The sequence below is a fragment of the Diorhabda sublineata genome, chromosome 1, assembly GCF_026230105.1.
Source record: "Diorhabda sublineata isolate icDioSubl1.1 chromosome 1, icDioSubl1.1, whole genome shotgun sequence".
In the NCBI taxonomy this organism is placed as follows: domain Eukaryota; kingdom Metazoa; phylum Arthropoda; class Insecta; order Coleoptera; family Chrysomelidae; genus Diorhabda; species Diorhabda sublineata.
Window position 1 is genome coordinate 38,018,092 of NC_079474.1, and position 14,521 is coordinate 38,032,612.

The 14,521-nt window shown below is 31.5% G+C and overlaps 1 protein-coding gene across 6 annotated transcripts in view; it reads right to left on the reverse strand.

Moving 5' to 3' along the window:
• The window catches only part of LOC130452959 (proton-coupled amino acid transporter-like protein pathetic), a 58,605-nt gene that overhangs the window by 19,310 nt on the left and 24,774 nt on the right, over positions 1 to 14,521 (reverse strand). The window contains exon 1 of one of the 6 annotated variants that reach the window (XM_056792512.1): positions 4,993 to 5,189. The exons of 3 other annotated variants lie outside the window; for them this stretch is intronic. The gene's annotated coding sequence lies outside the window, so the exon portion shown is untranslated. Of the gene's footprint in view, positions 1 to 1,058; positions 1,190 to 4,992; positions 5,190 to 8,441; positions 8,537 to 14,521 lie in introns of those variants that run through there. 2 more of the 6 variants (XM_056792545.1, XM_056792536.1) reach the window with 2 other exon arrangements.

The following is a 14,521-nucleotide window of genomic DNA, read 5'->3' on the forward strand; positions in this document are numbered from 1 at the left end:
TTTATCCATTGTAAATCTATTGATATTAATACACTTGAGCGTATTGATTTAAAAAAGTACCTTCTAAGTAGGCGAATGAAGCAATAATATTAAAACAGGTTACCTTACAGAAAATTTTATTCCGCTGTTTTTGCTCGCGTTGCAGTTTTGGTTTTATTCCAATTGAATTTGCATGACCTCTCCCTCTATTTAAAACCTTCCTCGCTCGGCGGTCTGGTGAAATTATTGTATACATAGAACAAATGTAATCTTTCGGCTGCTTTGGGACAGAAAAACAAATCCTGCTCTTATATAATCGGTTTTTTAACTATGCTAGTCTATCTTTATCTTTATTATCTACTGTTTCCATTTAAATAAAAATTTTAGAATTTTGTTTGCATAGACATTATTGTGAGCAATTTTTTCATTATAGGTTATTTTTTATGATGACAATAAAGCTCTTCAACGGGTCAGAGGCGGAGTGAAGGTATAACCCTCGTATAATGCAATGATTTATTTTCCATAATACTCTCCATTTGCAAAATCTCATCCCAATACTCTCTGTATTGCTATCCAATTAAAATGATATGGTGCATTTTCTTGACAAATATGTACTTCTTGTTTCGTAAATATAAATCTGCTTTTCATTAATATTCCATTACATTCATATATTTTCTTTTGGTATATTATCATACTTTTCATTAAAATTAATTTCAAAAATGAAAAATACTCAACAATAAGAATATCACGTAATATTCTATATTTAAGGTTTTTGCAATAATAATTTTCACTTAGTAATAAGTAATTAAAAAGTATGTGAATATTTATATCATTTTAAGATATCTTTAAATAAATTTATCACTTAAATTATTTCAGCTGCCGTAAACCAAGCTAATTATATACTTTGCTTTATATATTTACCATAACTTCTGCATTTTTTCTATATACGGAATATATTTAACCCAGATATATATAGAAATTTAAGTTTCAGCTAGAGCTAATATTAATGTTAAAGATGTGTAAATACAATTAAACTGAAACTTTTCAAAAATGTACTAAATTTGTGATCAAACACTCACCTTTGCTTGTCGATATGTTACACAAAAAATAAGAATAACGCGAGGTTGTATTCAACTATTAACATTGTGATTATCCTTGATTTCAATTCTTGTAGTTGAAGTATAGTTATTGACGTGAATTCAATAAATATGTAGATTTTCTACTAGGTAAACCTCAATCAGGTAATCAATCAATTATAAAGAATTATATGTTAGTCCAGTCCATTATTGTATTAAAGAGCGAGGACATTCTTACTGTTTTTTATATGGGTGATTTTTAAGTAGTCTGAAATATGATTTACGGACCAGCGATTTCATTTGTGAGGTGAGAAGAATAAACAAATACAGTTTATTTCAGAATATGCAAATGTAAACAGCCTTTCTATCACAAATCTTTACGTAGAGTCAAAGTTCCTTCTCTAATTATTTTCTTTCCAAAACAAATAAAAATTCGACAATTTGTGATAACATTCATTAATCCTGAAGCAATATTTGTCTTTCTTCATATTCCATGTGGAGTTTCACTTGCTTTCCACTAGACAACAATAGCTAGCTTCTGCCAAACTAGTAGTTGTGAAAAAAGAGTACCCAAATCACAAAAAGATGGTATAAGAATTTCGGTAATACAGGCTATCTTTGGCAAATTATCAAGTCGTGTTCAAAGAAAATAAGCTGTTAGGTAACTTAACATTCCTTCGACATCTATGTGGCGTGTTATGTGCCTTCGTAAGAAAATTATAAACGGTTTGCATGGAGGTAACAAAGAACTATATGTGAGTTTTGTGAGCTTATGCAAGACCAGTTGGTAACTTTGGAATATGGGTGACCAAGCAAAAACATCAAATTTTACAGCAAGATTCTCCAAAAGTTAATGTTTTTGTACAATCTCTCTTTTTTGATGAAACACAGTTCCGGAAGTTATATATCTGATATTTTCGAAAACTACCTCTTTCCACAGTTCGAAACGTTTCATATGACTTCATGTATCAACAGAAATGTGTCCCATTGCACATATACACTGCATCTATATGGAAACATCTTGGATACGTGTAAATGGTATGCAAAAAAACTGTATTAGTTACCATTTAATTTAAAAGTAATCGCATGTCCATATGATCATAAGGTTTGAAAATATAAATCTATAAAATACTCGTTGATTCCTTGTCCTGTATAAGACCTTGGGTAGACTTAAAACTTTTGGAATAGTTATATTAATGATGTACTGGAATGTAGATAGAAACTATTACGTGTTGTCTTCCCGCATTAGATTTTTGGAAAAAAAAACTTATCAACCACATTAAAAACCATAAATAAATGATAATGTGATGATTGTCTTACTTGGAAAAACTGATACTAATTCATAAGGTAGTTAATTGATCAAAGTCCAAAACAAAAACAGGTACAAATATTATATATAACGCACATATGAGAAAAATGATAGTGAGTGAATAGATTGATTACATAATTATCTGCCATTGATATGAAACTTTCAATTGTAATTACAAATGTGTCTTTTTTGCTTCTTAACAGGCTTCAAAGCTACAAAATAAGATTTTATTCAATTATCGATCTTTTGTTAATTACAATCACAACTTCAATCGGATCTTAATCTAGCTATTGCTTCGAAAATTTGGGTGCTTGATACATAAGGAAAAGTTTCGTATTTTGATGTTGTTATTGACGTTATATAGTGTCCTAATTGCATCGTTTACTTCAGTTTTAGTTTGTTTTTTATTTGTGCGGCTATTCTTGTGCTTTTTGCTGTCCCTTTTTTTTCAAATCAAGGGTTTCTCTCCAATTGAGTGTATGCTAGCTTTTCATTATACTATAGGAATACAATTAGTGTTATAGAAAAATAAGGTCTTTCCTCCATATTTTTGTATCAAAATTTACTTTTTGGGCATTTGGGCTACCTATGATATTCATTATGAATGAAGGTTATCAAATGAAAAAAGTTAATTTAGAACAGAAACAACAGCATTTTTTTCACAAAACACTCCTGAAACAACATAAGAAAGTTGTTAAACAATATTAGGGAATGAAATTTGACAGACTATTCTAATACCCGGCATATTCCTTATAGTTTAAATAGTCCGGACAAAAATAAGCTACATAATTTCCCACCAAACTGAAAATCAGTAAAATTGCTTAAATATGATTAAAAATAAAATTTGGAAGTTCCCCATCATTCCCGTACATGAAAAGAAATTGATTCTGGGTCAAAGGTCAGAAAAATGAGTTTTTTGCAATTTTCAGTAAAAAGTTTTATCATAAAAATATCTCAGATAAAAATTGTAGATAACGAAATTATCAACAAAAAACGTGTCAATACTTATTTCTTACGTTTTTTAGATATAATTATTCAAAAATGTGTAAAAGCTGTAATTGTCACAATATGCATGAGAACGCTACGTATATAAATCTCTAGTTGTAATATTTTTCTATCGGTCATTGTAACTTACACTTCTTGTTCTTCTTCTTCTATCTTTTCAATAGGCAATTCTGCCTGTTTCTTTCTTTTGTTGTACTTTTAAGTTATATTATCCTTCCATCTTTTCCGGGGTCGACCGACGCTTCTCCTCCCGGCCGGCGATTTGTCTCTTGCGGTCTTTACTATCATCTGTCATTCTACTTATATGGTTGTTCCATTCTTTTTTTCTATTCAATAACCACTCGTAGTAGTCGCTACTCACTCGATCTCTCAGTGCGTTCCCCGTGATTCTCCTCAGTATTCTTATCTCAGCTGTTTCCAGCATTCTTTGTGCTTTGGACGTGTCCGGTCACGTTTCGGCTGTGTATGTCATTATTGGTCTTATAACAACTTTGTAAATTCTAGTCTAAGTTTCCGTTCTAATATGTTTGTTTCTCCATATTGTATTATTGAGGCGTCCTGCTGCACTATTGGCTTTCTAACTTTCACTTAAAATATAAAATATACATAAGTTGTAACTATAAGAATATCAGGTAAAATGAAACAGTCTCGATGTGCATGTTCAATTGGCTTGTCTTCCTCCTACCTCAGTTGCTGCTCATCAACATTTTTTTCGGGTATAATACCAAGTTCAAGTGTGTCTTGGTTATCAGCTAGATCCTACAGACTGTGTGTGCAAGTTGATCCTGTTCAAACTTTACTGATTGCAAAAAAGTCGGACTGTTTTGTCCTTTGACATATAGACCTTCTCAAGACCGGTCGTGCTCTAGTATTGAATTACCAACAGTGGAGGATCCTTTTGATTCCAACGCGGCGACATGCGATACATCGCTATTGATTTGCATGCACTCAGAATGAAGATGGAGATGAAAAAGAAGAACAAGAAGAAAAATTTAGAAGTTACGTATCGGACCCGTACAATATGCCTACTGGAGGAACCACTTTACAACTTTTACAACTTTTTGAATCATTATACGTTAGAAACAGTGGCCATAGAAAAAAAATATCGATACTTTTTTTGTCGATAATTTTATAGTCTACAATTTTTGTCTGGAATATTTGTATGAAAAAACCGACCGTTTTTGACACTTGACCTTGAATAATTTTTTTTCCATACATAGTAATGATGGGAAATATTAATTATACTATAAACAATTTTACTGATTTTCAGCTTGATGGGAATTTATGTATCTTCGAGTGTTTAAACTGACCGGACTAAAATAAATTAGTATTTTATAAAATTTATTTGATTCTGACACTGTTTCATGACTCGAAATGAACTGAATTGTAAGATTGTAAATTATAATTTATTATTTCAGATCATTGAAAATTTCTAAATGAGTTTGATGTTGGTAAATTTCCTACAATATAAAAGAGCCATAAACGTTATTCGGAACCATCAAAACTCTATGAAGAAATAAAACGTATTTGAAGAACAAAAGCTGAATATTTAAACAAATAGAGAAGGCATATAAAGAACATAACAGTAATATATAACACATGTTAGTATTCGGTAGTACTTACGTTTTTGAATATTTGAATACACACAAATTATTATAACATATATGATCTATTTACTTTTCTTACAAAAATAATTAGGTAACTAATTATCTTTTGTAATTCCTGTTAAAAGCAAATAATACGCGATAAAAGTACGTCAAAGGCGCGTACACGTTTAAATGATAAAACAACGTGTTGACGAGGACATTTATTAAATAACTACGGTTAGAGATTAGAGTGGAAATCAGACAATTAAAAAAATTTCGCTTAATGGAATTTGAATGCAATTATAACGATTTAAGTTAGTATTCAACTTCCTAAGATATTCATTAGAACAGATGTGTCAGCAGACGCTTTGGTTTATCAGAGCGAACAGGAATGTCGTTTAGTAGTTCTATCAAATATGGTTAATCATATAAGTGTAATAAAAATAGTTTCTTGGTCTCCAACTATATTTTCATTAATTTGGTGAAGGAGGTGCTGGATCGCCAATGATCGACAATAGTTACGGCGAAGAGGAAATATACAGTACAAGTTTTTGCAAATTCTCCGTGATTTACCTATAAAAATCTTCAATTTCTTTTGATATAGCAACAAATAATTTCTGCTCCTGATTATTATCAGCGCTATTTTGATTTTAAACAATCAGATCGTTAGTAAACGGATTAAAGGAAGATTTGTGTAAAATGTGACCTGAAAACATCTACAAATTGAACACCAACACACTAAATAATTAGGATAACATGAAAAACAAGAAATTGTTAATAATAATAGTAACTTCATCAGGGTGATAAAATAATTATATATACGAGGTGTGATAAGAAAATGTAGTGAATGAAGTTTTATACCAACAATTCATTACGCTGCGGTGACAAGTTTGAAACCACTTTAAAAGCAGCTTTGAGTCGATTTAAACAATAATAGTCCCAGAGATCGGGTTTTTCGGACAAATATTCCGGCACTTTCGGTCACTTCTGGCGAGACTTTCAGACCCCACGATCCAAGAGTTTTCACTCGTGTACCATATGAGGTTTTCCAGCCCATTTTTTCGCTCGGAAACACCGGCTGGCATTTTCATATCCGACCTGTACAGAGTGTCAGAAATGCCGTTTGGTGATGTACTAATTACGGACCCCCCGTTTCCAAGCTCAAACATCTTATCGATGCTGTTTTATGTAGCCAGCTCCCCGACTATAAGGGATTTTCCCAAAAGTTAGTTTAATGCATACTACACCAAAAAAATTCGCCCAAGTTATTGATTTATTCGAAATAGGATTTGGGCAACGAGCTATTTACTAGACAATTTGGTATGACCCGCGCAGCAGTTCGAAGAGTTTGCCAGCGATATGAGAAGAATGGATCCTTTTATTCGCGAAATGTAACAGACAGAAGGCGATTTACAACCACTCATGACGACCGTTATATTGTGTTAACAAAATTAAGAAATCGTCACCTTAATTGCGTTCAAGTGCAAAGAAGACAGTGGACCGAATGAGGATGACTGCGAAAAAATAACCTGACCCCTGAAACACCTGCGATTGGTCCAAAACTTACTTCATCTCATCGGCAAGCTCGCCTGCGTTCTTCATAGGATCATCTGAATTGGATGTTGGAACAATGAGGATCTGTTCCGTTCTCAAATGAGATCAGACCAAAGTATGCCTCCACCGTAGCGACTGAAGAAGAAAAGTGTACCAAAGATCAAGAGAGTGATTTGCAGAATGATTGATTTGAAGAGTGGAGTGCTTTTGGAGGTGGAAGATCTGGGGTGTAATTTCTATAGGAGCTCGAAACGACGCTGTATTCATTCGTAGGAGTAAGGAATAAGAAGTTTAACAGCTGATTGATATATCGAGGAGATTTTAGTAATTTATGTGGTAACTCACGTCAACTACATTGGAGACGAATTTACCTTTATGGAAGACAATGAAAATAGGCACAGTCCTGATCTAAATCCGATACAACATTTATGGCATGAGCTGAAAAGAAGAACTAGAGCTAGATTTCCTTTCCCCAACTCGATCCCAGAGTTTATTGTTGCGCTAGAATCCCACATGAAACAATAGCAAGTTGATTAGATCTTTGCCTAATCGTATGAGAGATCTTATCAGGGCAAGAGGAGGTCATACCCATTATTAAGAAATTAAGTGTTGATTTATGTTAATAATAAAAAACCTTAATTTGCCTAATGCATTGATTTCATAAATTTATACTCATATTATATATATATATATCATAATATACTCAAACAGCGTATTATTATTCAAAAATATAGTTAAAGTCAAAAGTATACAGTACTATGCACGCAAGTATATTTTCTCTTGATAGAATTCTGAAAAAATAGATTATTGAAGTTTTTTAAAAATTAATTCGAAAATTGAGAAATAAATTATTTTTTTTTTGCTCACAACTGGGGTTTTTCGCCATAAACAACCTTGTTTGCGTGGAAATGTGAAATTTAAATTAATCGCATTTATTCATTAAAAATTCATTATTAGACATTAGACACTTAAAACTACATCTATCCTATTTCGGATGGTCACCAAAAAGTCGTCACAATTGTCACACGAATTTAGGTAATAACAATAAATACACAACACAAACATTTAATACAAAAATTGCAAAGTAAAGTAAGTTCCGAAAAACAAGTTAATATAATTATTATATCTACATCTCGAATCGCTATTTAAACACACTTTAAGAAATAACATGTTGCTTCTGGAGCAAAGAAAATTCGAAACTTTTTAGGGAACGCATTATCCAAAGAAAGTGAACGTCTGGACTGTACTTAGGAATAAGTCTGTTGCGATGTGTATTAAACACTTGATAATGTGGGTAACACAACATTAATTAATTCAAATTAGCACATCCAAATTGGTTGCACATGATAATCATAACTTAATGATGGTATTTGTATGAAACAAAAATATCAAATTGTCATATTTACCTAACCGTAAACCACTGGTCACAACAACGTACTGAACAGAGTAAAACGAGAACAGGTTCTGATTGGCAAGTGAATTTTTTATACAACCAAATTCGCGAGTCAAAATTAACAAACGATTGATAAGTATCTCTAATGCCTGTATCTACCTTTGAACATGAACAGAAAAGACAAATAAATTAGCTTCTAGAATAAAACAAAATATATACGGAGTATCTCTAATAAACGAAACATGTTATTAAAGACAAGTTCAGATTAAGGTTCAGGTTTCTTTTCGTCAGTTTAGTATGTAGAGTATGTAGAGTCATTGCTTATTATAAATGTTATTATGATTTTTTCTGACAATATAACTATTTTTGTAGTGTCTTTATACTAAGTGGAAATCACTTTTGATTATCATAATTCTGAAGTTTTCTCCTCGATTTCTTGTACAAGAAATGAATTATTGATTAGCGTACTCTAGTCTAGTCTCAACTGTTTAAAAAATTTTCAGTATATCGTTTTTGCTCCTACAATCTTTCCCAATTACCTTAAAGTATATTATTTTTTGAGAAATCCAATTCCAATGAAGCAACTAGAATTATGTCTTTTTGATATTAAGTTTATTATCATACAGTCCATTCTCTTTTACATAAGGATGCTTTCTGATTATTTTACTCTATAAACAAAAGAAAATTAGAGTGTTTGCCTAACCATCTTGCAATTTTAACAAACCGATGATTTCTGAAAAACTTCTCACTATTAGGCCGTCATCAAAAATAACCACTGCTGCTTGATGTTTCACCAACTCATGCGGTTGGCATCTTTAGAAGTTACCTGTTGCTTCGACTGATTCCGACTGTCCGATTAATTCCAACATCATTTTCATTTAGTACATTTATACAATAAACGAATTATCTTCGTAACACAAAAGATATGATCTGAAACATTAATTAATTTAAATTAGCACATTCAAATTGCACATGATAATCATAACTTAATAATGGTATTTGTATCGAACAAAAATATCAAATTGACATATTTACCTAACCGTTAACCACTGGTTACACCAGCGAAGTGAACACAGTAAAACGAGAGCAGGCTCTAGCAAATGAATTTTTTATTCAACCAAATTCGCGAGTCAAAATTAACAGGTAACAAACGATTGATAAGTATCTAACGCCTATATCTACCTTTGAACATAAACAAAAAAGACAAATAAATTAGCTTCTAGAATAAAACAAAAGCATGCTTTTCTATTTATTTTATTCTATAAACAAAAGAAAACAAGAGTGTTTGTCTAACCATCTCGCAAATTCAACAAATCGATGATTGCTGGAATGTTTCTCACCATTGGACAAGATGCAATACAACGTGCAATATAATACAAGATACATTATTTCTTAATCAAAAGCATGTGTAGATGAAGTTCAGTTGATTGTTTCAGACAAGATCTTGATATTATCGGTTCTGTACCATTTTTATTCCGTGCAAGTTTTAATTTTAGAAAAAAATAAGTTTATAATCTGCTGATAATACGTTTTCTTTTGCTTAGGAATTTTTTATATGTTTCTTCGTCCATTTCCAACAAAGTTTTCTATGTTTTCTCATCCAATTCTCCAGCTAAACTGTCCATCGGATGTCAGAAATAAAGGTAACTGCAGATATAATTATTGCCAGTGATGCACTGACCATTTTTTTCTTGTTAATTTCACCTAGTTTTGTTAATTTCATTTTCAAACTGCCCATAAAATATTAAATAAAGCTTGAGGTTAGGAAATGCTTTATTTCTACTTATGGAATTTTTATTAGTGGCAACGATGATGCAATAGAAAGCGACATGCAATATTTGTCTATGTAATATTTCGATCTTGCAAGGAATTGCATGCAATATCATGCATGTTTTCTTGCATTATGTCAATCGGCTTTTAGACCGTCATCATAAATAACCACAGCTGCTTGATGTTTCGCCAACTCCTGCGGTTGGCATCTTCAGAAGTTGCCTGTTACTTCGACTGATTCGGACTGTCCGATTAATTCTAAAATGATTTTCATTTAGTACAGTTCTAGGATGAGATGAGGACAAATTGGAATCAACGAATTATCTTCGTAACACAAAAGATTTAATCAGATACCATTGTTCTTTTATAAATGAAAATGTCTTATAGAATAATTATTTGATTGTACAGAATTCTAACACGATTATTTTGATCGGATGTTGAACCTTTAATTATGAATCAGTTACTAACATGTATTTATAGAGGTTGTTCATCCTTTAAATAGTATTAGTTAACCGATTACTAGTAGAACAGAATGTTTTGGTGTGATCGAACTTAGCTATATAATTTATTATACATAACTATGGCTTATGGAGGTTTTATATAATACCTAGAGACATTCATTTGAAAATTATCAAAAGTTATCCGTAAAACTAGTTTATATATTCATAGCTTAGAAAAAAAAGTTTCTTATAATTGCTAGTAGAGATTAAGTGCTGAGTAAGTTCATGAATAATGTAGTTTTCAATTGCACTCTTTTTCAAGGGTTGTCTCGAAAAATTAATAAATATATGACTATCAATTAAGATTATGTATGTTGAAGAGTTTCATATAAATATATAATCCCAATTATACATCCTTGAGTGCTGAAATCCTCTTTTGGTCGTTCAAGAAACTTTTTTGCATATTTTATGCATCTCTAACTTCATCCTTTTGTCACCCTTAGAGGGTGAAATTATAAAAGATGCTGATATTCTAACTCCAAAACGGACCTTGATAAAAACTTCTCTTACACAGTGCGATTATGAATTATCATGTTGTAAAATAACACCTTTTCTAAGTTGGAATTTCTGGAACCGTTATTTATTATTAAGTAATTTTGGATGAACACTTCATTGTAATTTGAAGTAACTAACTAACATAAAGTCTCATTAAGGTAATAGACAATTTCATTAAAATATATAAGGATGTCATTAATTGATACAAATTATTTTTTAAAAGATTTACAAAATTCAGCTTGTCAATAATTTGTTTACGAATAGTTCATAAAAATTCTATATTAACATTTAAAATTTTTTTTCTAACTGATTGATTGTCAATTGAGATTGTTATTCAGGCATCATATACGAGGATGGTTTTTAGGAAGAGCGATTTTTTAACGATCGGATGAAGTACACCGTTTTGAATGTATTTTTGATTTTGGAGTATAATTGTGTACCCAAGCTTCGTCTACTATGTTGTGTCGACGGAAAAATCTACAGATTACGTTTAAAGATATCCAAGCATTCGTTAGAATTTTCAATGCGAGCGAGCCTCCAATATTAAGCAATCATGGCACCCCCTTTCCAGCCTTTTCTCATATAACCTTCCGTGCAAAATAATCTGCATCCGTTCGGTTGAATTTATTTCTTCTCAATATTAACCATCCATTGATAACAGTTTTCTATATATGAGTACTGAAACTAATATATTTGTTAGATTTATGTGAAATAACACAGTAATGATGTCGAACTGCTCTCGTATGCTCTGGAGCTAAATTGGCACATCGGGGTAAACATTAAAATCTTAGTATTTTTGCTAAAAACATTATTAACTTATACAGGTTATTTCTATATTTGACCGAGAACGCTATACCACAGAGAGATCTCAATAAATAATTAATTTTGATATAGGAATACGAACCCTTACGGAGTCTAGTTATTGAGATATAGGGTGATCAAAATTTTGTATCAAAATCAAAATTTTGCCATAAATCAAGAACGCCTTTAAATGTTTTTTTCAATTTTAGTGACCCAGATGCTTCCTAATAAAGTAATATTTTGACGTAAACAAACTTTGGTCAAATTTAACCAGTGGCGCGCTATCAGGGTTAGTTGTCACTATTTTTTACGCCACTGGAGCAAATAGTTTTTTGTATTTTGTTTTAAATTCTTTGAGTATTTTTAGTTAAAAAACTGATAACCTTCTATGGAGCTAAAATGAACTGTGTTGTAGAAATTTGCCTCTAAACATAAGTCTGCAAGCACGTGAGTAATTTACAAATTGATTAATTATTCATTCAATTTCATTATTCATAATCTCAATTTCAAACAAAAGTGTATTACAACAATAACAAAATTGACAGTAGACAGTAGAAGTTACAGTAGTTATTCAAACTGTTGGCCGTTTTGCCGTTGTTATTGAAAAACGTGTCTTTGAGAATAAATTTGGATGCGAATGAATGACTTCTGCCGCAGCTTGAATTCTAGCAATTGGATCTTGTTCATATTCGATGATTTAAATCAGGTGATCATGGAGGCCAAATTGGGTCTACCCCGACCAATCCATTTTTCTTTAGAACGTCTGTTTAAGTAATTTCTTGCCGCTGCAGCAAAATGAACAGATGCCGCATAGTGTTGAAACCAAATGTGTTGTCTAATATATAACGGTACCTTCTCCAACAATTCATCCAACATTTCTTTCAGAAAGCGCATATAAATTGCTCTATTTAATTTATTTGGTAAAATGTGAGGCCCGATTAAGCAATCTCCAACCATACCCACCCACACATTAACCGAATATTTATGCTGACATCCTCTTTCACGAACAAAGTACGGATTTTCATGACACTTGTTCTTTTAAGATTTTTAATACTGTAGAATGGTTCACTCTTAAATCGCGACCTACAGTTCGAGTACTTAAAGATGGCCTTTCAAGAATATTATTTAATATTTCCTCTTCAATGCGATGGGGCATCTGTTTATTTTGCTGCAGCGGCATGAAATTATTTAAACAGACGTTTTAAAGAAAAATGGATTGGTTGGAGTGGACCAAGTTGTTGGCCTCCAAGATCACCTGACTTAAATCCTATCGATAATTTTATATGGGGCTGTATGATGTCCTTAGTGTACGAGCTAGAATTCAAGCTGCGGCAGAAATCATTCAATTCCCTCCAGATTCATTCTCAAAGACACGTTTTTCAATGTCAAAACGGTATAATAAGTGTATTGAAGTAAGCGGCCAACAGTTTGAACAACTACTGTAATTAACACAGACAATTAAAAATTAAGAGATACGCGCAGATTCGTTGTCAACACCACCTAAACCATTGCACGGCTTACCTATCGATTAATTCCTATTTCAATTATAATATATCCCCACATGCTTATAGTGTTAGTTATTTTTGAAAATATTTCCCACATATTTCTCAAAAAATATTTCCTAGAAATAATGTATATGGCAAAACAACGTTTGCCAGGTCATAATATTGAAATTGATGATATCTATTTTATCACTCCTCTCTTTAACCTACCCCTACTAGTATTCTTTCCTCATAAAAAATTAGTTATTTGTAACAGCTAAAATTGAATCATAATAAAAAAATTTGATGATTGATTTTTGACAAAGGCAAACATGAAGGTAACAAAAAAACAAAAGCCACTCATTTATTATTTATATATTATATATTATAATATAAAATATTAGTTGTTTACATTTTTTTAAAACATTTAACATAACTTTATACGAATGTCATTTAACAATTACGATTGTCGACAACTATTGAGGAGTGTTGGCGTTCGCACGAATTTTCAGCTACTGATATTTTGTGCCTATATTTAGATTCTTTATGACAAAAAACTCCGCAAATTCCTTCATCCAGCACCGTCATATTCTTTCTATGCTTTTTGCAATAACTTCCTTTAGGTAAAAATCCTATTTTCTTACACCAAAGTAGAGTACTTTCACGAGTACTTTGTGTCATAAAAAATTTAAATACAGATACAAAATATCAGTAGCTGAAAATACGTGGTTAGGCTAGGATAGGAATTTTTTTTCATCCCCTTTCCTTGCGAGTGGCCAAAAATCATTTTAGGTACAATCATTTAGTGTGAAGTTAATCGGTGGGCTCCCGTTGATTCAAATAGAATGAAAAAGTTTATTTCCAAACAACGGTATATTAAAACAAAAAGTGAAATCATACTTTGTCTAGTGCAGTAGCAACAATATCTATAGTCAACAATTGAATAACGGCAAGCTGTTAACTGGCCCGAAACAAATAAATCAACCTCTTATGTAACTACAAAATAATAAGATTGAAAAATGTATTCCAATCAATTTGATTGAGATTTTTTTTCATGTATTGTTTGAATGAATAAGTCGAATTGTACAATACAATTTCAATAACAAACAAAACGTGACTCAAATATCTTTTTGAAATAATCGTTACCGCATGTCGTGAAAATAACATTATTTGGAACAATATTGTTACTTGGTAGTTTTTTACTATACATTGAATTATCAATCAATTTTGTTACTAATAGAGATATCAAAAATGTTTCAAACGAAAGCTGTACAAAACATAATCTGTATCTAATTGTCAATCAAGTAGCTGGAGAAACTTTAGTACACCAATCCACCACCACTATTCTGCCTCAACGGTAGAGAGAGTGTTTTTTTCCACAATTATTTTAGCCCATTTTTCTAACAACTAATATTTTTTTCTACAACTGCTATGAATAGTGACGTATTTCACATAGCTAACTTAATTTCAAAACCACATATTGCTCACATTGTGAGAAATATTATTTATATGTATATAAGTTTTTTTAAATTCTTTCATAGGTAGTTTTCATACGTGGTTTGATAATAATAA